The sequence below is a fragment of the Cervus elaphus genome, chromosome X (genome assembly GCF_910594005.1).
Source record: "Cervus elaphus chromosome X, mCerEla1.1, whole genome shotgun sequence".
Classification (NCBI taxonomy): Eukaryota; Metazoa; Chordata; class Mammalia; order Artiodactyla; family Cervidae; genus Cervus; species Cervus elaphus.
Window position 1 is genome coordinate 60,759,504 of NC_057848.1, and position 25,049 is coordinate 60,784,552.

The window sequence follows — 25,049 nt, forward strand, 5'->3', positions numbered from 1 at the left end:
ATTCTCCACACAAGAATACTGGAGAGGGTAGCCATTCCCTTTTCCAGGGGATCTTCATGACCCAGGGATCAAACTGGTGTTTCCTGCGTTGCAGACAGATTCTGTACCATCTAAGCCACCAGGAAAACCCTCACCAAACAGTACCTGGTACTTAATAAATATCTGGTCTCCCAGCTTTCCGTCTTATGCCTCCCCAAATCCAGATTTATGCACACCAGTAAGGGTGTTGTCTGCGAGATTTAAATCAGATCATGTGTTATCCTTGTGAGCCACAGCAGAGTTTTAATTTTACTCTGATTATAAGACCTTGGGAAAAGTAGGTGAGAAAGGAACGCAGAAGCATGAGTGGCAGAGTTGGCTTTGGTCGGGAAAGGCATTTCCTCAGTCATACCTAGAGGAAGAAATGTTTGCTTTGTAGGTTAGTAAAGAGGAGAAGGGGTCGTTTTTGTTTGATGGCTTCTATTTTCTCAATGAACTAAGTGGCAAGGTTGTAGCTAACGAGGGTAGAAGGTAGAAATAGACTTGAAATAGTTGTCTTAGAAAATAGGAGAGATTTCTAAAGAAATATAGTAGGATTTCTGTGCAAGGATTCATTCACGAATTCTTTGAGGATTCATTTGAGGTATGAAATCAGGAATTTAAAAGGAATCTAGTGTGCCCACATGTAGGATTCTCTGTCCTTATAGTTGTTTTTCCTTACTGACCTCCCTCAAAAGGATTTTCTCTTTGTGTGAAGCCCAAGGCAAGGATCACCTGGTGTCCAGGAACCCACTTCAGGGGGCCCAAGAATTCCCTGAACTTATATGCAAAATTTGTGCATATGTGCATTTTCTAGAGAATAGGTCCTTAGCTCTCATTAGATTTTCAAAGGAGTCTTTGAACCCCAAAAGATTAAGAACCACTGTTGAAATACCCTAATAGTACAGCCCTTCAGGACTGCCTCACAGGCGCCCTCATTGTCTCACTAATTGCCTTATAAGGAGGCCCATTAGGTAACTCACAGCTAAACCCCTAATATGAACTTCAACTCCCCACCTCTCAACTGCAGCCACTCACCACAGTGACTCATAGGGAGAGGGGACACTGCGTTTGCTTAAAAATGTGACATCCATCATCACCAGAAATATTCCTACCTTCATTTAAGCAGTCTCCCCTATCAACAGACAGTGATGTCGCTTTCCAGTGTTGGATATACTAGGTCAAAGAGTGTGTGCATTTAAAAAACTCCGAAGAGTTGTCACCAATCTATGTTTCCATCAGTGGTATGTGAACTTTCTTCTTTAACCACACTAGGAATTGTTGAGCCTTTTACTTATTGCCAGTCTGATAGCTGAAATTAGTGCATTGGTACCTTAACTTGTTTTATTTATTTTTTTTTTCTTTTTTTTAAATTTTTTTATTAGTTGGAGGCTAATTACTTCACAACATTTCAGTGGGTTTTGTCATACATTGATATGAATCAGCCATAGATTTACACTTATTCCCCATCCCGATCCCCCCTCCCATCTCCCTCTCCACCCGATTCCTCTGGGTCTTCCCAGTGCACCAGGCCGGAGCACTTGTCTCACCTCATTGCTGCGCCTTAACTTGTTTTAAATATGTCACCGTAACTTCAGGATCTTGGATAGGCAGCGGACCCTTAAGAAATTTTATGCAAATTGTTTATGTTTCTGTGCATTTTTCACTTACCAGGGGAGGGATGGGATGATGTTTCATAACCTTCTTCAGATTCTCCAAGGGAGTCTAGGTCTCAAAAATGTACAAACAAAGCTGGGAAGTTTTTATAGCAAATCATTAAAGAAAAGTAGACAAAAGAAACAAAAAGGTAAAAAATGACCAACAGGAAAATTACAAAATAACAGCAATTTGAATGAGATGTCCACAGTCCCCATCTATAGCTCTTAACAACCCTTCTTACCTGGCATCCCAAATTCTTGAGCCTGTCCCATTTTCCTTCTCTTGGGATGCTCCTGCTCTCTGGCACACAGAGACTATTTCTGTGTTTTAAATAATACCTTAAAATTTTTTTAAAAAATGCATTTCTTACTAAAATCTTGGTTTAAAGATGGACTTTCTGGGAAGTTACCCCATGTTTGCCAGTGGCTCAAAAGATTAGAAGGTTGCATTCAAATCCACTTGATTTTCTCTGTGTTCACTTTAAAACTAAGTACATATGAAGTTTAAATAAAGCATGTTTACAGGGTAGACTTTTCAATTTCTTCCATTTTGTAGGATTTTCTTTCTCCATAGATTCTATTTCAGTTCAAATGAAGCAACTGAATTATGTTTCCCAGAATTTTTCTAGTTTGTGGAAAAGTCTTTTAACCTTAAGAAACGTCATTAAAGAATGCTGCCATACTGATTCATGTCAATGTATGGCGAAAACCACCACAATATTGTAAAGTAATTAGCCTCCAATTAAAATTAATTAATTAATTAAAAAATAAAAAATAAAACAGTGCTCAAAAAAAAAGAGAATGCTGCCATAATTGAAGTTATTTTTTCAGTATCCCAGTTCTACCACCAAATGCTGTTCTGTGTTCAGAAAGGGTAGTTCCATGTCCTTGTCACCTGCAAGGACAATGTCTCCTGTCATTGTGGAGGAAGTACTTGGTTTGCCTTTTGTTTACTATTGCCTTTCTGATTTTGTCTCTGTACATAATGAGGTAGGTGATAGGATTCTGGACTTACAACGCCTATATGGGCTAAGGAAATTGAGGTAGAGGATTTGTCAGGAAATCAGTGATAAACTGGGGCTAGAAACTTAATCTTCTGATACCCATTATCTTTCTGTGAGGGAGTGTTGTGTAATAATGAGAATGCCTATCTAATGATAGGTCTTGGTTCTACAACTTCCTAGCTATAGGGCTTGTTGTAAGGTATGTAGCCTCCATGGGCCTCTGTTTTCTCATCTATAAAATGGAGATAATAATGCTTACTTTGCAGGGTGGTTGTAAGGATTAAAGGAGATAATATCTGCAAAATGCCTGGCACATAGTAGATAAAAAGATTGTTCCATTCACCCATCTCTCCACACTACAGGGAAAATTTCAATAAGCAAAGAAAGAAAGAGGCATGAACATGTTTTCATTTTGGTAGGGAAATGATAGAATCTGAGATTCTTTGGAGCTGGAAGAGCACTTAGAGATCAAATAGTTTACTAACTTGTTTACAAAAAGAGGAAATAGGCCCAGAGATGGCTATGACATGCCCTGGCTCTCAAGCTAACACAGAAGACCTGGTAAAGACACTTGCACTTAAGAAAGGAATACGATTTTTAAGGAACGTTTGTTTCAAAGGTTGTCTTAAACATTAACTCTTTCAAAGTAAAAATGCATTTTGTGCTAAAATAAGAATCCCCATGCTTAAAACTCATGGGATAATGAATGTAAAAACCAGCTACATTTAAGATAGTACCAAAGTAAAATACAACAAGGTGGGCTTCTTTTTTAATTAAAGGGTAATATATATTTTGAAAATACAATGGAGCACAGATAATGAATAAATACATTAGTACATGTAGCGATTACAATGGATACCACACTGCTAACTTCCCTCACAACTGATGAAATAAAAGGACTATCAAAATATTTGGGGGAATGTCAGATAAAATTTCACTTAAATTATTTCTTCTAGAATTTTTCCATATTCTAGATTAGTTTTGTTTGTCTACCATAAGAACAAAAATAAACTTAATACATAGATAAATGCTTGTCTTCCTAACACTACAAAAGAAACATTTGTTCCCCCAGATAACTCTTAAGTAAACTGCTGTCAAAACAATTAGTGTTATTTTTCTATTATCCTCCTATTTGAGAGTAAATAACCAGTTCATGAATATGTTAATTATCTAGTAGGTGGAGAAGATAAGGAGGGCCCAATATCTCCAGAAGCAACTGATAAATCATCAATTGCATACAAAAACACAAGAGAACTGGCTCTAAGCTGGATAGAGTATGTCTGCATTTCACCTAGCCAGACTGTGATACTTTAAAGAGAACCAGAAGAGAAGTGACAGTGTTTTGACCGAATTAACCACAAATAAACCTTCATTTCTGCAAGGCTGCTGCAATGAGAGTCTCCCAGTTAACCAAACATTATATAGCTTTATTTTACTGCCAACAAAGTTCTTTTATTTTCACACTGTTTAGAATATGCATTTTACAATTTTGTAATGGTCATTTTAAAGAATTGGGGCAGTGAAGCTAAACCATAGGATATGTTCCATTAAAAAAAAAAAGCAGTTTATGGTATTAGTGCTGCACAGATATTTTTTCTATAACATCATGTTTTAAAAATAAATGATTGTGCTTCTTTTAAGCTTAATTTACCTTTAGTAATCATACTCAACTTTTGGCAGCTTTGAATGTGCCTTTTGAAATCTCCGGCACAGAATTCTTCACCATCCACAGTGGTTAAATGTTCTGCTGAAAGGGAACACATTTTGAGGGGGGAGCAAAGCTGGGGGTGGGGAGGAAACACAGAAAAGTGCTTTCCCTTCCTATTTTGAAGTGGCAAGATGTATTTTTCCATATTAAATATTTTGAAAAAGTTGAATGCAGCATTGTGCCAGATAATTAAAATGTAAATTTCAGTATCTATGCTTGCTTTGTGATTTTTTAAAAATACATTTAAGTTAGTTGTCTTTTAAAACATGTGGTCAGCTGTTGTATTCACATATGGTCAAATGATCAAAGTCTGAACTCCTCTCTAATTGTCCCCCCGCTGCTCGTCTGCTCTGTCCGTGATCAAGGCCTCAGCAGGTGATGAGAAAGGCATGAGAACAGGCTGGAAGGAGAATGAGGCACCGAGAGGCCCAAGCTGAAAGAAATAAAGACTTCCAGTACATCACCCTGACAGTAAAGAGCGAAGGAAAAGTGACGTCTGGTTAGTAGTGCTTATATATTTTTTTGTTCGCCAATCTGCATACATTTTTTCCCTAGCTGAATGCAAATGGAGTCTAGCCCGCTCCCAGAGACGGAGCCCCACACATCAGCGCCTCCACCGAAGTGTTGCATTTGTTTACTTGCCTCGGGAGGAAGCTGCTAAATCCCACAGTTTATAGTATTTCACATGTTTGTGGAAATCATTGCGATTCTTTTCACTTCTGCTTGTCATTGTTTGCCTAGAGTTCACTTTGCCAGATGGCGCTTTATTGTCACTAGTGGTTACACCTCGCTATTGGATCAGTTCAAGACCAAATGGTGTGAAGAGCTTTCATACTTAGAGGATTTAGTCAAACATTCATTCTCTGCTATTCAGGCCGCTTGAGCACTAATTCATAAACGAGCCGGCTGACCTAGGAATGAAGGGAGGAGAAAAGGGCCCAAGTCTTTTTTCCCTCTAAATTATTAATTTGCCTTCTATTTACAGTCCAAATTGGAATGAATCATAATTAAGCAGGAGTGTCTTGCATAAACACACGTAAGATGCTAAGGCAGGGGTTGCTGGGGGGGAGGGGTGCTGGAAAACAAGATACTGCGTTATGTGCATTCTGCCAGAGCTTAAGGGGGTTTGCCACACAAAAATACAACCCGTTCTTTCCCAAGTCCCGATTCCTGATATTCCGTGCTCCCTTATCTACTAGCCAGTGCTATCAGCACAGGCCCTAAGTGATCAAGTTTTTTTCCTTGAAAGTTTCGGGATATGAAATATTTTCAAAAGCGAATACCTTTCAAATGTGAATAGGTTTTTCAGGGTTGGGGAGGGCCCTTTAAAATTCAAGAGATTCCATTCATCTTATGTAATTTCTAAAGGAGCTTTGGAGAGCCTGGACAAATTCTGGGTGGGTGCAGTTTTCGGCTTTAGGATTTGGGGAGCTTAGGGCCCTGAGATAGGTGGCATCATACCGTTTGTGTGTGTTTTTAACAAATTGATGTGCTGGTTGCCTTTGTGAAGGCAACTTTTGTTACTGAATCTCTTGGCGGCTGCTCCAAGCTCTGGAACTTGTCTTCCTTTCTTCATCAAACCTTTTTAAACAGCTGAGAAGATGGTGTGTGATGCGGTGAAACTAAGATAAGGGCAGCAGGAAAAGGGTTACGCAAACAATGACTCAATAGCTTTGCCTAATTTTGTTTCTTATTAAATATGAGGCCCTGTAGTTGTTGCCCTAGTTTTCTTTTTCCGCGGGACGGGAGTATCGCTTTACCTAACTATTCAAAGTGATCTTGAAAGGACAAAGAAAAGCACCAATGTGAAGAGGGAGGTTCTTCGGCAGAAGGCAGGTGCTGAGGGATTTGGAGGTTATTATAGAAAAACTCCTTGAAGCCCTTGGTGCAATGCCTTGGTGTAGTAAGAAAGGCAAACAGGATAATGGATTGTATCAACAGAGGGAGCGAACCCAAATCAAAAGACGTGATCTTGTTACTGTATGGCCTGATATTGTCCCTCTACAAAGAGCTGGTTGGTGCTAATCAAACACGCTGCACTGCCGGCCTAATCACCTTGTCCTCAGAAGCCTATTGTCCTGGGCAAGGCCCAGTTCACAGAACAGCCTGGAGGATGATAGCCACTTTTCCAAGGAACGAAATGGAATGAGAGGTGTAGGCTTTTCCCTTCATTCCTTTTTTTTTTTTTGCCTTGAGATACAATGCAAAATTATGTAATAATAGTATCCTCGAGGCCAGATCCAAACCTGGAGGAAGGCACAGCGGCGGGGATGGCAGCTCTGCTTGGGAAGGAAGCACAGCTGGAAGGAACAAAGCGTCAACTGGGGGCCCTCTGGGTTTTCCACACAACGCTCATTTCTGGACTGCGGCTCTTTGCTATGCTAAGCGGGCTACCGAGTAATTGGGCCTACCCTTATGGAGGGGAGGAGACAGAAAGCTGGAAGGAGGACACAGTGAGAAAACAGGAACTGTTAAGCTAGGGATTCTGGTGGGGGTGGGGGTGAGCAGGCGAGGACTTTGTTTTCGCAGAGCTCCTGGAGACAAAACTATGAAGGAAGGACAGAGTTAATTTTAAGCTTTAATTTTAATATTAAACCAAAAGTCTTGACATTTTCCCTTTGAAAGTGGGACAGAATACTGACTAAATAGTAAAAGTCTGGAGTTAGAAGGAAGCTTTTGCGCACTCTGGCAACTCACCTTCGGGGGCTTTGGTTTCCTCATCTGAAAAACTGAGAGGAGGATTTTGACTGGAAATCGAAGTCCCCTTTTTCCATTTCTGACATTTTGCAAGATATCGAATGCACTCTTAGGTTGTTCTGATTTCCATCTTTCTGTAAGAGTCTGTGGGTGGGGTGGATGGAGCTAACTGATCCAGCTATAGTGAGGCTCAGGTACAGAATTAGGTGAAACTGTTTCATTCTCTTGTACAGGAGCCTTCTTTTGGTCAACAGACTTAGGAAGAATGAGTGACTGGCTAAAAAGTGCTTGCTCGTTTAGCCATCAGCTTTAAGGGTGGACTCTCTGGGGGCTTCGGGCTGCTACATTTTACAGCTGTTTCAGAGGCTGTCCCCCACTGTTCCTCTCTCCTTGCAAGGTTCAGAAATTCCTGCCTTTGGGTTCATATGGCTGAGACCAATCAGATGCTTTCATCAGCTCACCATTGGATGTTGAGTGATATATTGCCACCAGTTAAAATTTGACCTACTCAATGACCCTCTTGCAAACATTAATTGTGCAGAACATCTTTCTCCTCCAACAAGAGTATCTTCTTGAAAAGGCCACTCATTTACCTAAGAGTTAGTCCAAACCATCCAACTTTGTTACAAAGCTTATCTTATGCTTCTTAGTGCAGGGATTCCTAGAGAAAAGAATCACATAGGTCTAAAATAAGGGCTAGGAAGAGACTGTTTTTCTCAGAGCTTTTGCAAACGATTACTAGAAAGGACCTTCTGAACTTCTATGAGATACTTATTTACCATAACAAAAACACAGCCCTAATCATCAGAGAATAGAAAGATGTATAACTAAGGCTTTACTTTAGCCGTGAAGGATTTTGTATAAAACCTTTGATTTGCCATGGGAAAGGAACGGCAAAATTTAAAGTGTAGAGAAATATCAAAACAGAATAAGCAATGACGGTCTGTTTTTCAAACTGGTTGATGGCTAAAGATAGGTTCTTTTTATTTAAGAAGAAAACATACTGCATTAAACAAGCGTTTCTTATCATGGAACCAATTGTATGCGGTTTTACTCAGATTTTCTACTTGATCTTGTTGTGTGACTTTGGAGGTACTAGGAGGGCATCATCCCGAGGAGATGTGCAAATATCTAAAAGGAGACTTTTTCTTTTTAATGCAAGTACAGAAGCTGCAAAACAAGGGGAAGAAGTGGGTATTGTCTTTGAAATTACCTAAATGAATCCAGCTAACTACGGAGAACATTCTTTCTACTTTATTTGATCCACTTCACCCACCATTTTAGTAATACTATGCTTTTTAGGAAAATGTGTTAAATTGATCTGGAAATCATGACATTGCCTGCTGCATCTGTGCTGTGTTGGTGTGCATATGCCAATACAGCCAGCACAGGTGTTGTTAAAAATTAGCTTTTCCTTCCTGGACATAGAAGGTAGAAAAGCTTCTTTTTCGGGCTCATTTCTTACACCTAGATGGTGGGGAGGAAAGAGCACTGAACTTGGAGTCAGATGGATTTTGGTTTGAATTCCAACTCTACCACTTTGTAACTTCTTGACTGTGGTCAAGTCACTTAATCCTAGAACTTTGTCTATCAAATGAAATGGTCAGAATTCCCTCCTGCTTTCAGAATCTGTGAAAGAAAATGTTACAAACTTGTCTTGGTAATTACATCAACAGTACTTCCTTCCCTGTTCCACCTTTGTTTTTCCAAGTTGGGAGAAGGCCTGGAAACAACCCTGTAGGGGAGGTTTTATTATCCTTATTTCATGAGGAAACTGAGGCCCAGGGAACTGGTTCTCTTAATGTCTCACAGCCGGCAAGTGACCAAGCAAAGACTGAACCTCAAGTTTTCTAACTCCTCATCTAGCCTTTCCACCATGCTTCTAAACAAATTGGGCCTTCACACAGCTAGCTTTCAGTGAGAAATTAGCTTTGTTTTGAAACGCATTTGCTAAAGAGAATTCTTCAAATCCTCTCCTAAATGACATTTAGTGATTAATATAAAATCTCCAACTAGGCAACTTTTACACATTCATCCAAGTCAGAGAAATACAGAACCAAGGTTCCTATGGCAACCTTTAACCTTCTCCTTTGAGGAAGTGCATTACTACAGGGCCCTTCCTCAACCAATCCCCTAACAAGGAAGCTTGACTATAAAGATCCTGGTAACCTGGGCCTCTCCTACTCTGAGAACAAGGCAAATACTTTTGTCCCTTCCATTCTCTCCTTCCCTTTCTCCAAGCTTCCTTTATGGACCACCCCCTCCCCCACCACCCAGCCACAAGCAGTTTTGAATTTTTGTGACAATTTTCTTCTTTTTCAGGGGGAATTATTTCTAAGTTTTTTTTTTTTCCAATGTGGGAAAATAGACTAGGACTAAAGGGAGAGTTTCAGCCTCTTCTTTCAAATTTCGGTGATGGTGAACAAGGTAATCATTCTGGGTACCAGGTTTATTTCTCCTTTGGTATGGAGGCTTACAATTAGGGAGGTAGCGTGGACTGAAATCACGGGTAAGAGATACCAATGTCTTTCCTCAGAGGTGGATTTGGGTCTTGTCTGGCCTCAGGCATGGATGGAAGAACTGGGAGGGTGATGCTGTAGCTCTAGCAAGACTCAGTGATCTCCTAGCTAAAGTGGACCCTCAAAAGCAAACTTACTTCATGATAACTATAAGTCACTTTAGCCCTCAGATATTTTAAGTATGAATCCTATTTTCACTTGCCCTTCTCTCCTTCTCTTCCAATCTAACAACTCTGGAAAAAAATCATGACCCACATTTGTTGTTCATTGTTCAGTTGCTCAGTCGTGTCTGATCTTTGCGATCCCATGGACTGCAGCACACCAGGCTTCCCTGTCCATCACCATCTCCTGGAGCTTGCTCAAACTCATGTCCATTGAGTCGGTGATGCCATCTAACCATCTCATCCTCTGTCGTCCCCTTCCTCCTACCTTCAATCTTTCCCAGCATCAGGGTCTTTTCTAATGAGTCTGCTCTTCACATCAGGTGGCCAAAGTATTGGAGCTTCAGCTTCAGCATCAGTCCTTCTAACAAATGTTGAGGATTAATCTCCTTTAGGATTGACTGGTTTGATCTCCTTGCAATCCAAGAGACTCTCAAGAGTCTTCTCCGACACCACAGTTCAAAAGCATCAATTCTTTGCATTCAGCCTTCTTTACATCCAACTCTCTACTGGAAAAACCATAGCTTTGACTATATGGACCTTTGTGACTCACATTAATTCCTTCCAACTGGTATACTGGTCACTTGGATGTGAAATAAATCACCAGGATTACTACACGTCTGCAAGGAAGTCAGCAGTGACCAAGAGACCTTTCTGCAAACTCTGGAGAACAGTTTTTGGTTAACATAAGCTTATGTTGGTACTATGGAGAAATGAGGGTTTTCTTTGCTATCTATCACCATTGACTCAATCTTCCAACAGTAGCAAAGTGAAATTTAAGGAATCACTTTTTTCTGGTTGACGTACAATTATTTTTTCAGATTTACATAGATATTCTTCAGTTCTGGAAAGGATTTTACTATACTTGCTATTTTCAAAGTGGTCTTTAGCAGTGGGAATTTTAAATCTTTCTATTTAAAAAAATTGTGATAAAATACATATAACGTAAAATTTACCATCTTAACCATTTTTAAGTAACATTAAGTACATTAAAATTGCATGCAACCATTACCATCAATCATGTCCAGAACTCTTTTCATCTTGCAAAACTGAATCTTAGTCCTCATTACAAGAAGACTTCCATTTCCCCAGTGCCTGTCAACCACTATTCAACTTTCTATCTGTATGAATTTGTCAATTTTAGATATTTAATAATAATGAAATCATATAATATTTGTTTTGTGTCTGGCTTATTCCACTCAGGGCTTCCCTGGTAGCTCAGACGAGAAAGAATATGCCTGCAATGCAGGAGACCCCGGTTTGTAATGTATGCAAGGTTCATCCATGTGGTAGTATGTGTTAGAACTTTGGTCCTGTTTAAGGCTGAATAATATTCTATTGTTATCCAGATGTTATCTAGATGGCCAAGCTGGGTTTAGAAAAGGAAGAGATCAAATAGCCAACCTTCAGTGATTTATAGAGAAAAACATTTATCTCTGTTTCATCGACTATGCTAAAGTCTTCGACTGTGTGGATCACGACAAACTGTGGAAAGCTCTTAGAGAGATGGGAATACCAGACCATCTTATCTGCCTCCTGAGAAATCTGTATGTGGGTCAAGAAGCAACAGTTAGAGTCCTGCATGGAAGGATTCTCATCTGTTGGTAGAAAGTATTTTGTTGTGAGGACAGTATAAAAGGCACTGGTTCATTCAACCCTCTCTTTGAGAAAAGAAAAAGGTTAGTCCAGAGAGAAAAAGAGCACATAGTAGGGCATCCAGTAAATTAAAGACAGAGCCTCCACAAGAACTGGGCCTCCTGACCTCAGCTGGCTGCTATTTTCACTCTATTTGGCATGACCAGTTTAGAACAATGATAGCATTCTTTCCTAGTATGTATGTTGGGAACATAAAAAAAAAATTAGTCTATTCCTGGGAAAGTACTTTGATAAAGAGCATGATTTGTATTAGGACTTGCACATTGAGATGGTTGTGAGTTTTTTCCCCTTGATCTACACCACTAACCAGCCACATCAGGATATTCTAGCTTAGGAATGCATTATTTGATTAATGAGATAATAATTTCACAGCCCTTTGAGCTGCTCAGAACAAAGGCACTGGATAAATTTAAAGCATTATCCTTATGGCATTATCTAAGGATAGACATTTTGCTAAATATTTTCATTTCAGTGTTAATCTTCAGATGTCTGCAAACATTCAGTTGCCTTTGCAGTATGATGCTCTTAAATAAACCTGGGAAAACACTTGGATATCATAGCATATACTTGACCCTACTGAGTATTTCAAGATAACTGAAAATAGTTGGAAATGATGGTATCATGGCAACAAAATGAAACTTTAAACATTTTGAAACATATCTTTCATAGAAAACATTCTGTATTGGGTTTAATTTTTTTTCCATCTTGAATTGACATGACTTGCTTTTTACAATATTAATTTTTATTAGCTAGTCTCATCTAGGATCTGCACAACTGAGATCTGAATGGTCATTTGTCACTCATCAAACAGAAGGAAAACATTAAGCATTCTTCATTACAACATAATATATTTCTGGATCGTCCTCATTTTTAAGAAAAGTCTGATTTTTTTTAGGTCACTTCCACACCTTGAAATTCCATACTGTCATATAAGAGCCATCAAAGTGACAGGAAAGCAAATGAATAAAAGGGAAAAGCAAATCTTTTTGCTCTACCTTGGAGATAGAGAAGTTCTCTACCTCTGTGGCTTACGCACCAGTGTCCTGGAGATTGGAAGTAACTACAGAACAGAGGATACTCATACTTGAGGTTTGAAAGGCAGGAAAGAAATCAGCATTTACTTAGCTGCTATTAGGTTCCAGGTAGTGGGCTTGCATGCAGGCTTGCTCAGTCATGTCCGACCCTTTTGCAACCCCATGGACTGTAGCCCGCCAGGCTCCTCTGTCCATGGGACATCCCAGGCAAGAACACTGGAGTGGGTAGCCATTTCCTTCTCCAGGGGATCTTCCTAACTCAGGGATTGAACCCATGTCTCTTGCATTGGCAGGCGGATTCTTTGTCACTGAACTCCCTGGGAATCCCTGTACTGGGCTTGGTCCATTCGTAAATATTATTTCATTTTCAGCCTCATGACAATGCTGTGAAGTTGGTAACAGCCTTCTTTTTTACACTTGAGGAACCAGGGGCTCAGCTTATGTAATTTGCTGCAGTAAATTGACTGAGTCAGAATTTGAACACAGGTTTTTTTTTTTTCTGTTCAACTTTACTTCATTGGCACCAACTTCATGAATTCTGTTCACGGAGAGAAATGGACTCTTTGCAATTGTCAATATATCCTCATCATTGTGGTCACGTATACATATTTTAATCCCCGAACACAAATGTCCAGGCTTGGGGGTGGGGAGAGGACTTTCAACGGCAGGAAGGAGACAGACAATGGGAGATAAGAGAGAAGAAGGATAGAGCTTAATGTTTAAGACCCAGATTTAAAGCCCCACCTTATCACTTTTAGCTGTGTGCACTTTGTCAAGACACAACCTTGTTGAGGCTCAGTTTCCTCATCTGAAAAACAGGGCTAAATAGTACTCATCTCATAGGGTGGTTGTGAGCCTTGCTGATAGTGCCAGAAATATGTTCAAGCACAGAGCCTGGCATGCAGGAAACATTCTCTGTGGTCACTTTTATATCCAGAGGACTCTCTCTTCTGATATATCACTGGATATTTCCAGACAGAAGGATAGATTACAGATTGGGAAGGCAGCTGACAGGATTAGCCAATCCAAGTCAGAATACACAATATGAAGAGAGAGCATTTACACCCAGGGCTCCAAACGCCCCTCCTGGGGATCATTGGAGTTTCCAGAGCTGGACTGAAGTACCAGCTGCTCGTTGACAATAATGAAAGCATTTCCCACATGGCAAATTGTTGATATATTTTCTCAGTTATAATTTTTTCTCCCATAAATATTTATTCAACACTTGGTTCCTGCTACTATTTATTCCTTCATCCAAAACATAGTTTTTGAGTGCCTTCTCTATACTTGGTACTATTCTTGGCACTAGGGAAACAGCAGTGAAACAAAAAGGCAGACATAGATCCCTACCCTCATGGAGGTTATATTTTAGTGGAGGGTGGGGCGGGGAGAGATGAAAAAATAAATGGTATATCAGTGATGAGAACTAATGAGAAAAAAGCTGGGCAAGTGGGCAAAGGGCATAGAAAGCGTAGATGGGGTTGGGATATTTGGTGGGGAAGCCAAGGAAAGCCCTGAGAAGGTGACATTTGACCTGAAGTAAGTAAGAGGGAGGATAATTCTAGGCAGAGAAAACAGTTAAGACCAGAGGCTCTGAGGAGGGAGCAATGTTCTAGGAAGCCAAAAAGCCAGAGCAGCTGGCAGAATGAGATTGGTGGATGGGGTGGGAGGGGAGGTGGGAATAGAGAAAGGAGAAGGTAAGACCTTGTAGAGATGATTTTTTATAGATGAAAAAATGAGCAAGGAACTAGCAAATGAGTAGAAAAGAGAAATAATATATTAATATTTCTTAAAAATGTTTCAGGTACTGATGTTACTGTTGCTATTAATATTTTGATACATATAATAAAGCTGAAAGTTTTTGCTGGCAAAGTGGTTATCACTATTTTATGGTGCGCCTCAGAGGTCCCCACGACTTCCAACTCTTTTGCCATCTTGACAAGTTGGACACCCACAGCTAGTAAGTGGTGAAGTTAGAACTAGAATGTGGGCCTCCTGACTTCCAGGCCAGGTTTGATATGTTCTTCCTTCATGCGTGAGGCATGTCCTGCAGAATCACTTAATATCAGAAATGGAAGTGGTTTTGGAGGTCATCTAATCCAACCCTCTCCTTGCAGAGATGGGAAAACTGAATCACAGAGAGCAAAAGTAACCCCACCAAAGGTTAGCCGTTGTATTAGTGATATAGCTCAAATTAAATGTCAGATCTTTGCTCCTTATAGGCAGGCTCTACACCCAGCTGTTGTTTTAGAGGCAGGTATGGCTAGGAGAAAATTCCTACCCTGGCCTGTGGCCAAGGATAATCTAGGGCCTAGGGGGTAGAGATGAGCTGATTTTAGGGTATGAGGTGACTGAGGCCTCTGGGCTGATGGATTGTGGCAATTAAGGCAGGGCCTGGTGTTAAAAGGATCCTGTGTCTTTCAAGGGGTGGGAGAAGGGATAGACCTGGTGAGTTTATATTCTAGAACGTCTTTGAGCATCTTAAGAAGACCACCCATGAAGTTCATATGTTTCCTTGTTGATTTGTGTCTTAGGTGCTGTGCAGATGTGTCTGAAAGCTGTTTAGCTGAGAAAATACCACGCGGTGGCAAATGTTCTTGCTGTGTGGGCTGAGCTTGTTGCTTCTTGCTGCCACCAACCTATTGTTGAGTCTTTTCTTATAGCAAGTTGGTCCAAAGTGGGCACGGGGCAGAAAGGGAGAGAACCTTCTGATAACCATCTGGGGCAGCCTAGCTGTAAAACCAGTGTGTGCAATACAGACTCACTCAATATCAGAACTGGAAGTGGCCTTGGAGGTCATCTAATCCTACTTCCTTCTTGTAGCAACAGGAACACTGAATCACAGAGAGCAAAAATGACCTGCCAAAGGATAGACAGTATACTGAACTTGTCCTGTTTACTGGAAAGTGTAGTTATCATCCAGCTTGCAGAGGCTACCATGACATTTCAGATAAGCAGCAAGCTCCATTCATTATTATTATTAGAAACTTCCAATTGATTATATTAGTCTCAGGCTCAGGAACTTTCCTAAGCTTTGAGGGAGGTGGGCAGTGATTAGTTCCAGGGTCAACTTGCTTCGGCCCACAGCTTGGAGGCTGAACTGGCTTTTGGAGGGGTGCAAGTGAGACCAACAGTGGTCAGTCAGAGGCTGCTACTCTGGAAAACCTGTCTAATGTCTAGCAGTGTGGGGGTTAGCCTGGCTTGGTTCCTGGATGTCTTTCCACTTGTGAGTGGGCACTTGTTGGAGCTGACATCCACTCCTTTCTTTTCCTAGCCCTCTCTCTCACGGAAGCTTGAGAAGCAGATATCACACACCCTGAAAAGCCCACATCTGCGCTGGAGCCTACCAGTGAGGCAGCTGTGAGTCCTTAGACATGTGCTAGTGCTGATGGCTTGGGGCCAAGTGAAATCCCAGGCTCCAATCATGTGGCTGCCCTCTGTAAAATTTGGCTGTTTGAAAGAATGCAACAGGAAAATCAGAAACGCCTGCACACTTTTCCCTGTTGCTGTTGGTACCAAGCTGGAGTTCAATCCTACTCAAGTCCTAGTGATGTTAGGGAGATCCTTTAATATCATTTGGAAACCCAGACACCTGGTTTTGCCATTTGTAAGCTCTCATGACTCATCGCTGTACACCACTCACCTCTGAGAGGAGAGTGGCTTTCCCAGCTGGAGGTTGCCTTTATGTGGATTGGTGGTTGGCTGCATTTCCAGAAAAGAGTAAAAGGTTCATGGCTTAGGTGTTATCTTGGACATCAGGACAAAAAAAAAGACAAAGTAACATTACATTGCTCTGTGAAAACTGCAGTGTAGTTATCTTGCTTCTGGGAAAATGTCATATCTTGGTCCTCCATGGATAAAGTGAAGAGTCGGTGGTGTAGGAAATATGTCTGAGGCACTCTGCAAACCCGTGTTGCATAGGCTGAAAACTCGCTACGAATACATGCATTCCGTTCTACTGCAGCTCCTTTATGAAAAGGAACAGCACCAGAAACCGTGGGGCTTAGAAACGGGGAGGTGCTTGGAACTGACACTATTGCATTATTTTCAGAGAACTGCAATGTGTTCTGCTTGAACAAAAGGAAGTTGGGTTGTGATAATATAATTCTGGATTCCATGGAATGTTGTGGCTCAGAGAGGCAAGAGATAAAAGACAGAGAAACAATATATTGGTAAGTTTCAGGGGTTTTATTTTATATTAAAACATGATTTTGTCACAGATATAGACTGAATATAAGAGGAGTATTATATTTCTGTGCATCGAAATGGAAACATGCTTACTAAGCTGTGCTTTGTATTATCTGAAAAATACTAAGTGCTCCTCATCATAGCCTTTGTCCTAAAAGACTTACAAAATTTTTCCAGAAAAGGTGCGCTGGCAATCAACTGCTGGTTACCCAGAGGGAAATAAATAGCCTTCTTGATGAAACTACCTGAGAAGCCTCTTTACTGGCAGAACATGTGTCCATACCCCATCTCTCTGTGTCCAAGCATCTTTCTTCAATTATGGACCAGGGTGTGTTGAGTTAGAGAGCCAGAGATCCATAGGCCAGACATAATTTATGCAGATTTGCCCAAGTTTATATAGTAGTTTGTTATTCAACACAAAAGCAGCCACCATAGCAACCTCAGGATCACAAAATGCTTATGATACCTCTGAGAGACACATCGTCGTCTCACAAAGATGTTGAAGTGTGTGAATCTTCCAGTCTCATAGTTCATCTTTGCCCTGGGTGAACTGGAGAGCTGCGTGCCTGAAGGGCTCCTTTCTGGTGTGATCTAAATGTCCCATTAAAGCACCGTGCGTGTTAAGTAACCTGGCTAGCAGGCGGATTTGCTCCTCTCTCACAGTTTGTTTTTCATGTTCATTTCCTTAATGATTTGAAAAATTGTTTTCAAAGGTTCCTCCGACAGGGCCCAGTGGCACTGTGCTTGGCCTGGCTTCTTTTGCTGCCAAAATGCAGACCCTCTGCAGTGTGACAGAACAAGGCTTTTGAGCTGCTAACTGGTGAGGGATACGGTAATGAGCTCCAGCTGTGGAGTGCAGGCTCCAAGGAATTGGAGGGGAGCCCAAACGGAGAGGCTCTGGTTGATTCTGGGAAGCCTGTCTTTTGGTGCCCTTATCTTCCCAGTTTGGGGATCCAGAAATAGGGCCAAACTCCAGCTGGTGCCTCTGCTTCTGAAAATCCACTGGGACCTGCAAATCGTGTGCTGGACATGGCAGACCTGCAGCCCGCAGGTCTTGGCTTTCACCTGTTTAAAGCCCATAGTGGAGTGCAGGTAACTCAGATTTCTGAAAAACAAATGACAATCCCTTATGTGTGGGGTCTTGCAGATTTGTAGGGTCTGCAGATGCTCCCACCATAGCCGGATTTCAAACTACCAACAGCTTAACAACTGGTTCCCCAAACTGCTGGAAATTTAACAAATGGCTCCAGCGCACTGTTGCTCCAGGTTATCTTATTTGCTATGCACATGATCCACATGATCTCATGGATAGGTTGGTGTCCTCAACCCCATTTAACAGGAAAGAAAACAGGCCTAGAGGATTTAATGCAGAGATTCTCAAACTTTACTGTGCATAGGAATCACCTGGGGATCTTATTAATGGGGGAACCTGTGATTCTGCATTTTTAACAAGCTCCCAAGTGACAAGTTTCCACAGTTAATTAAAAGTGTAGTCAACTTTCTGGAAAAGAAGGGGAGGAGGCTAAAAGATGGTCTGTCCCAACTGACAAGTCACACTGTGCCCCCTCTTCCAAGTCATACCCATTGATTCCTCAATCAATTCCCCTCCTGGAATGTTCAGGGGTTCTACTAGACCCTCCCAGGAGCCACTGCAAGACACACCATAGTTCGCCATTTCAGGCAGAAAGGGAGCTGGTTTCCTCTCCAGGGTTCACAGGTTAGTAACAAGGCAGAACTGATTGACGGAGGGCTGCAGGAAGGCCTTTTGCAATACCCAGTCCTAATCATATAAAGCAACCCCATTCTCTCCTTGAGTTGGGCCACAGTATGTGACTTGAGGGCACTGCACTCCTAGGAATCTTCAAATCTCACATTTTTACTCCTCTGCATATTGTGGAGGAGCCAAAAGTTGATTCTATTTTCTACTCACCTGACAGTTATAAACTTAGGGGCCCAAACCAGCAACCCAGAAAACAGTTACAAATGAGCTAATATGGGTCCTGTTTTCACTCAAATTTATCACTTCATAATGAAGATTTAGATGACTGAGTGGAGAAACTCAAGCAAGGGAGGCCCTGTGCCTAGGATGGTGCTGGATTCTGAGAAGGGCAGATGACAGTGCTCCTGACCTGAGTGTGAAATCCAGTCAGGCAACGGACATTTACGGAACAGTTAGGGTATGAGCCATTACATAGTGCGTGCTAAGTCGCTTCAGTTGTTTCTGACTCTGTGTGACCCCATGGACTGTAGCCCGCTAGGCTCCTCTGTTCATGGAATTCTCCAGGCAAGAATACTGGAGTGGGTTGCCACGCCCTCCTCCAGGGATCTTCCCCACCCAGGATTCAAACCCGCTTCTGTCTCCTGCATTGGCAGGCGGGTTCTTTACCACTAGTACCACCTGGGAAGCCCTATTACATAGTACCAAGTCCAATTGTGCCATAAGATTTAGATCATGTTTGTTGTACAGAATGCTGAAATGTGTGTAGGCAGGGCTACCGTCTAGACTGCCAGAGCACAATTTCCAAAGGAATGTTCTCCATCCCTGTTTTAAGACTTTTCATTCAGTCGGGCAATCAAAAGAGTCAAACATATCCAAGCTATTTTCTAGTTAATGGAATGCACGAGCGAAGGATTCTTTTCTTTTCCTTTGGAGATTGTCTCACAATCAAAACCATCTTTCTAGTAAAATGATTTTATCCTGATACTCAGCTCCAAGTCTTTTTTGATTTTATTCTCCTGAGTCTGGATAAAGCAAGTGGTTCATGATGATCCATTTATTCGCTGCCAAAATGTATGTTTGCTGTTACAGAGACATAACCTTAACTGTGTCTCTCTCCTTTTCTTTATCTCCTTACCAATTCCATTCTGTGTCTGGTATAAGAATACCTTTGTGTTTATAGGTCAAGATAGTGCCAGGCACATATCTACCTGTGGAAATTCTCCTCATCTTCTCAGGCCCAATTTGAAATGCTATGTTCTCTGAGAACCCTTCCCCCATCCCCACAGTGACTTGGAAATTATTATATTTTCCTCTAGCCTGCAACCCTTGTGACCCTCTTCTCAATGGTAGGTTATATTTCACTCTGCTTTGCATTAGAGTTAATTATCTCAATATCTTTCTCCCTTTCCAACCCAGCTAGGATGTCAGATTTTTAGGCTGTTAGGTCCATAGTAATTATAATTATTGGTTATTTAACACTCACTAAGTACCAGGCATTTTACAAGAGAGTATTTTAAAACTTCAAAATAACACTCTTATCAGAGGCATTGTTATCCCATTTCACTGAGGCTCAGTGAGGTCAGGCAACTGGTCTGGGATCTGCCAGCAGTACTTTTAACCTGACTCAAAGCCCGCATTCCTTCCATTATACTCTCTAGCCATATCCTCTCTTTGAGGGCAGAGACTAAGGCTTCCAGCCAGAGTAAGTGTTCAGTGAGTTGTTGAATGAATATGTACATGAAGGAGTATGAGTTACTTGGCTCATGGTAGCAATAATGCTAGAAAAAGGACCTGCCTCCAGGCTGGTGAACCTCCTCTTGTGGCCTCCCTGGTGCATCACTCAGGTGTCCTTTCCCTCAAACCCTGTGTCCTGTGCTATATCCCCAGTTCTCTGTTCCTTTCCCATCAGTCATCTAGATAACTTTATAAATGAACACACTCTAATGCTATTCTGTTAATGGATACTAGTAAGATATCTAAAAATTCATTCATTCAATATTTTCATAAGAAAATTCAATGCATAGTGCCAAGCACATAGGAGGTCCTTATAAATAGCCATTGAATAAATGTGCTAGAGATAGAACAGACTGTGGCAATAAATGAAGGAGACAAAGACATAGTTATTGTTGTTGTTTAGCTACTAAGTTGTGTCCAGATCTTTGCGACCCCATGGACTGTAGCCCTCCAGGCTCCTCTGTCCATGGGATTTTCCAGCAGGAATACTGGAGTGGGTTGCCATTTCCTTCTCCAGGGGATCTTCCCAACCCAGGGATTGAACCCAAGTCTCCTGCACTGGCAGCCGGATTCTTTACCTCTAAGCCATCAGGGAAGGCCACAGACGTAGTTAGGTTAAAGCTATTTTCAGGCAAACACATCTAGGTACCAAGGTCTGTGCTAACTTGGAGATACCAAGATAACTAAGACAGACGTGGTCTTTGCCCTCATGGGGCTTACGTTCTAGTAGGTGACGTATTTTCTTCTTACACCAGGGTCTACTTGAATCAATATTCTAATCTAAAAGAGGAGGGTAGAAAAAGGTATTCTAGGGCAGGGGTAGGGATTCTTGCCATTGTAATTCATTATGAAGAAGATTCTAGGTTTGAAGTGTCCACAGGGGCTTCCCCTTCCTTTTCCTTTAATTATTCTCAACTGGAGAAAGAAGTAGAGACATACCTCCTTAGAGACAACCCTCCTTAGAGAGTTGTAGTATCATTTTCAGTGAGTGCTTTTATCATTAAACAATTGTATAACCACCAAATAAAAATATTCTCACCATAAAAAGCATCTGACAATACCAATGCTACCTTCAGACTTTACCTCAAACCCATTCTCCAGAAGTAATCACAATTAAGTTTTCTTCTGTCTCTATCCAAACATTTTTCTCTGCATTTACAAAATCATATGTACATACATACATGTATGGTGATTATCTTTTTACTATAAAAGCAACTGTTTTCTATATATTCTTTTTTTTTTTTGTTCTACCAGTTTATTGCTCCCAACCCATCTCCCTTCACCCTCGTGCACACACGCTCAGTCATGTAACCCCATGAACTGCAGCCTGCCAGGCTCCTCTGTCCATGGACTTTTCCAGGCAAGAATACTGGAGTGTGTTGCCATTTCCTTCTCCATCTATATATTCTTAAGTAATAACTTTTGATTTAACAGTATATCTTTGATATTTTTCCATATTGCTATGTATAGATCTGCATTCTTCTTCCTTAAAAAAAATGAACTTGTTCCATTTAAACTGCTGTATAGTATTCTATTGTGTGGATGAATGTACCACAGTTTATTTAACTATTTCTATACTGATGGGTATTTATTTAGATTGTTTCCAATTTCTTTACTCTTATTAACTGTGTCACAATGAATGTCCTGGGCAATGTGCCTTCCACACATGTGTATCAGTATTTCCCTAGGGTAACTATGTGGAAGTAGAATTATTGGGTCATGGGGTATGTGTGCCTAAAATATTGTCATATTTGCCTCCAAAGTGGCTGAGTCAATTTATATTATCACCAATAGTGTATGCATGCCCTTTTCTTATATCCTTGTCCAATGGATATTATAATTTTTAAATTGTTCCCAATTTGATGATAAATTAGATATAAAAATTAGTTTCTCAGTCTATTTAAATGTGTTCTGGGGACTTCTCTGGCGGTCCAGTGGTTAAGACTCTGAGCTTCCACTGCAGGGGGCACAGGTTTGATCCCTGTTGGGGAGCTAGGATCCCACATGCTGTGCAGTGTGGCCAAAAAAATAAAAAAGGTTCTGATTGCTTATTTTTTGTTATTGTTCCTTACTGGAACTCTATATACTCCATATATCAATTGTTTGTTATGTTGCAATTATTTTTGATGGTCTGTCACTTTTTAACTTTGCTTACTGTTTTTTTTTTAATTTTTTATTTTATTTTTTTTTAATTGGTGCTTACTGTTTTTTATGTATAAAACTTTTAACATTTTATGTAGCTTATTTTGTGTTTTATGACAGTAATTTTTGTCTTACTTTGCCTTATCCACCTCAGGAATATAAAGACATCCTCCTATATCTTCATATAATATTTATATTTTTTAATGTTTATATTTAGTTCTTTAAAACATCTGGAATTTATTTATGCATATGGTATGAAACAGGGATCTAGCTATTTTATTTTCTGAAATGAATAGCCAATTGTCCTTCTACCATTTCCTGAAAAGCCCACTTCTATCTACTGATTTTAAGTACTACTTTTGCTATGTGCTAATATTTCCACATATACTCAGGTCTATTTTTTCACTCCATTCTGTTTCATGGAGAGGACTTTATCAAACTATCCATTGCCAAACCACTGAATGGAGTTTTCTCATGAATACTGTTGATCCTTTACTATTTATTCTTTCAAAGAAAATTCTTAATTCCAGTCAGAAAAAAACTTTCTAACTAGGTACTACATTAATAAAAATATTTTGTTTGAGAAAACTATATCCTTAAGCAATGACCTGAGTTACTTTAGCCAATAAGAAATTAATCATTATAACAAAAAACAGTGAAAAAGATAAGATTACATATTGGTTCATGTAGCCAACATTCTGATTTTCCCCATTAATATGAAAGGATATGCTGAGCACATTTTTACATTAGAAGATGCTGAGCTTTATACTTAATAGATTGACCTAAAGGACCCATGACTCTACTCTGTTATTCACATCTTGAAAGCAAATGTCACCCCAGATATTAATTTTGATAGAGGTCCTTTTAGAGATAGTTAAGAAAAAAAAATCTGAAGAATGCCACATAATACAAATAGGGGAAAATAATATTTTGAGCACCATTTTTTGTAAACATGGAAAAAAATGTAGAAATATTTTATAGTGATGATGGAATTTGATTCTGCAAAATGATGACCCATCATCTACTAGGCAGAAAAGTTACATTTTGCATCTCAAATGTTTGTGGCTTTCCTACAGGAATATGTTAGTTTTGCTTTTGCTTTATGTGGTTGTTCCTTATGGAAGCTAATGAACATGATCGTGGGAAAAATAATGGTGGTGGTGTAGCTTTCAGTGGCGGCCTTTTGGTTTTTGATGCACAGTGGGTGACTTACTGTCATCTTTTAAATACAGGAGCACATAGAGGCAGACGCTCATGGTTCTACTTCCAGTTCTGCCGTTTACTTGCTGTCTGACTTTGGGTAAGTCGTGTAACTTTTTGAATTTCAGTTTTCTTATCTGTTCAATAGTGGATCAAACCACTAGTCTGCCTATTTCACCTCATTGTGTCAAATTATTATGAGAATCAAATGAGGAAACGAACAGAAAAAAGCTTTAATCACTGTAAAGATGAAATTAAAAAAAGAGATTATTATTAAAGGGTGCCTGAAGAATATGCTCTGACCATCTTCAAACGCTACAAAGCATCAGCAAAGGGGCCAAATGAAGACAGGGGAAAACAGCCATGAGAGAAAAATGGGAAGAAATAGTAGAGGAAGAAGGTCTGTAGCAGAAAGCATAAACTCTGAGGAGGGTTTTAACCTCTTCTCCCTCCCCCACTTGTTACAAACCTAACAGTAGGGAGCCTCTAAGAGGTGCATAATAATATTTTAGTGTAGTAGTTAAGAGCTTTTTAAAAATAGGTGTGATTCTACTGTACTGGGAGTATCAAGGTATTGAGGGGTGGGGAGAGGGAAGTAAAACTTGTTGAGTGTCTACCACAACCCGAGGTCAGATGTCACATGCTTTACATACGTGATTTCCTCTAGTCCTATAAAGAAACTTGGAAGTCTGGATCTTAACCCCATTTTACAGATGAGGAAATTGATTTATGAATGTTCTGTGCCCCCTACTGGCTAGCACAAAGAACTGACCTGTCTCTTCCCCACCAACTCCTTTCTTCCACCTAAGGAGCCTGAATCTCTACATTTGTCTATCTATAGTCTCATCTTTAATTGCTTAATTACACCTCAGGTCATCTCCCCTTCATACATATACTTATCTCTATGCTTCTTTACACACCTTTTTTCTTCACCTCTTTCTTCTAAATGTTGTGCAATCACCTCAAGAAAAATTGTCCTCAATTTCTTTGAGCCTTGATTTATTCATCTATAAAATGGGACAACTGACAGACTAGATTCGAGGTTTAAATTTGATTATTAATGTGTGAGTATGTTATCTATAAAGCTATAATCTCTAAATCTAAATGTAAGATATTAGATACCTGTCTCTAGAGAATGTTCATTATTGGAGAAAGATATTTAGTGGTCTGCACAGGGTTTTGTTCTTGGCCATATTCTATTCAAATATATATCAATAATTGGAAATTGTCATAAAAGCATGCCTAGTAAATTTATATATGTAACAAATCTATAGAAAATTGGAAAAGAATTATAGAAAGGAAATTATAGAAGTTAGAATTGTAGAAAAGAATTAGAGAAAATTCGACAGATTGGAAAAATTGGTTGAAAGTAGCGAGATTATATTTTATCAAAGTAAGTGCAAAGTTTTCACTTAAGTTCAGAGGATTGTAAAGTACATATTGGGGGAGGACTGAACCCATTAGCATTAATAGGAAAACACTGTTTTGGTTGTGTTAGTACTGTAGTTCAGCTGTTAAAAAACCTAAGAAGCATGTCGGCCACATAAACAGGAGTGGTGGTGGTTACAGTAACTCTTCAGAGACAGGCTGAACAAGTGTGTTATGCTAGT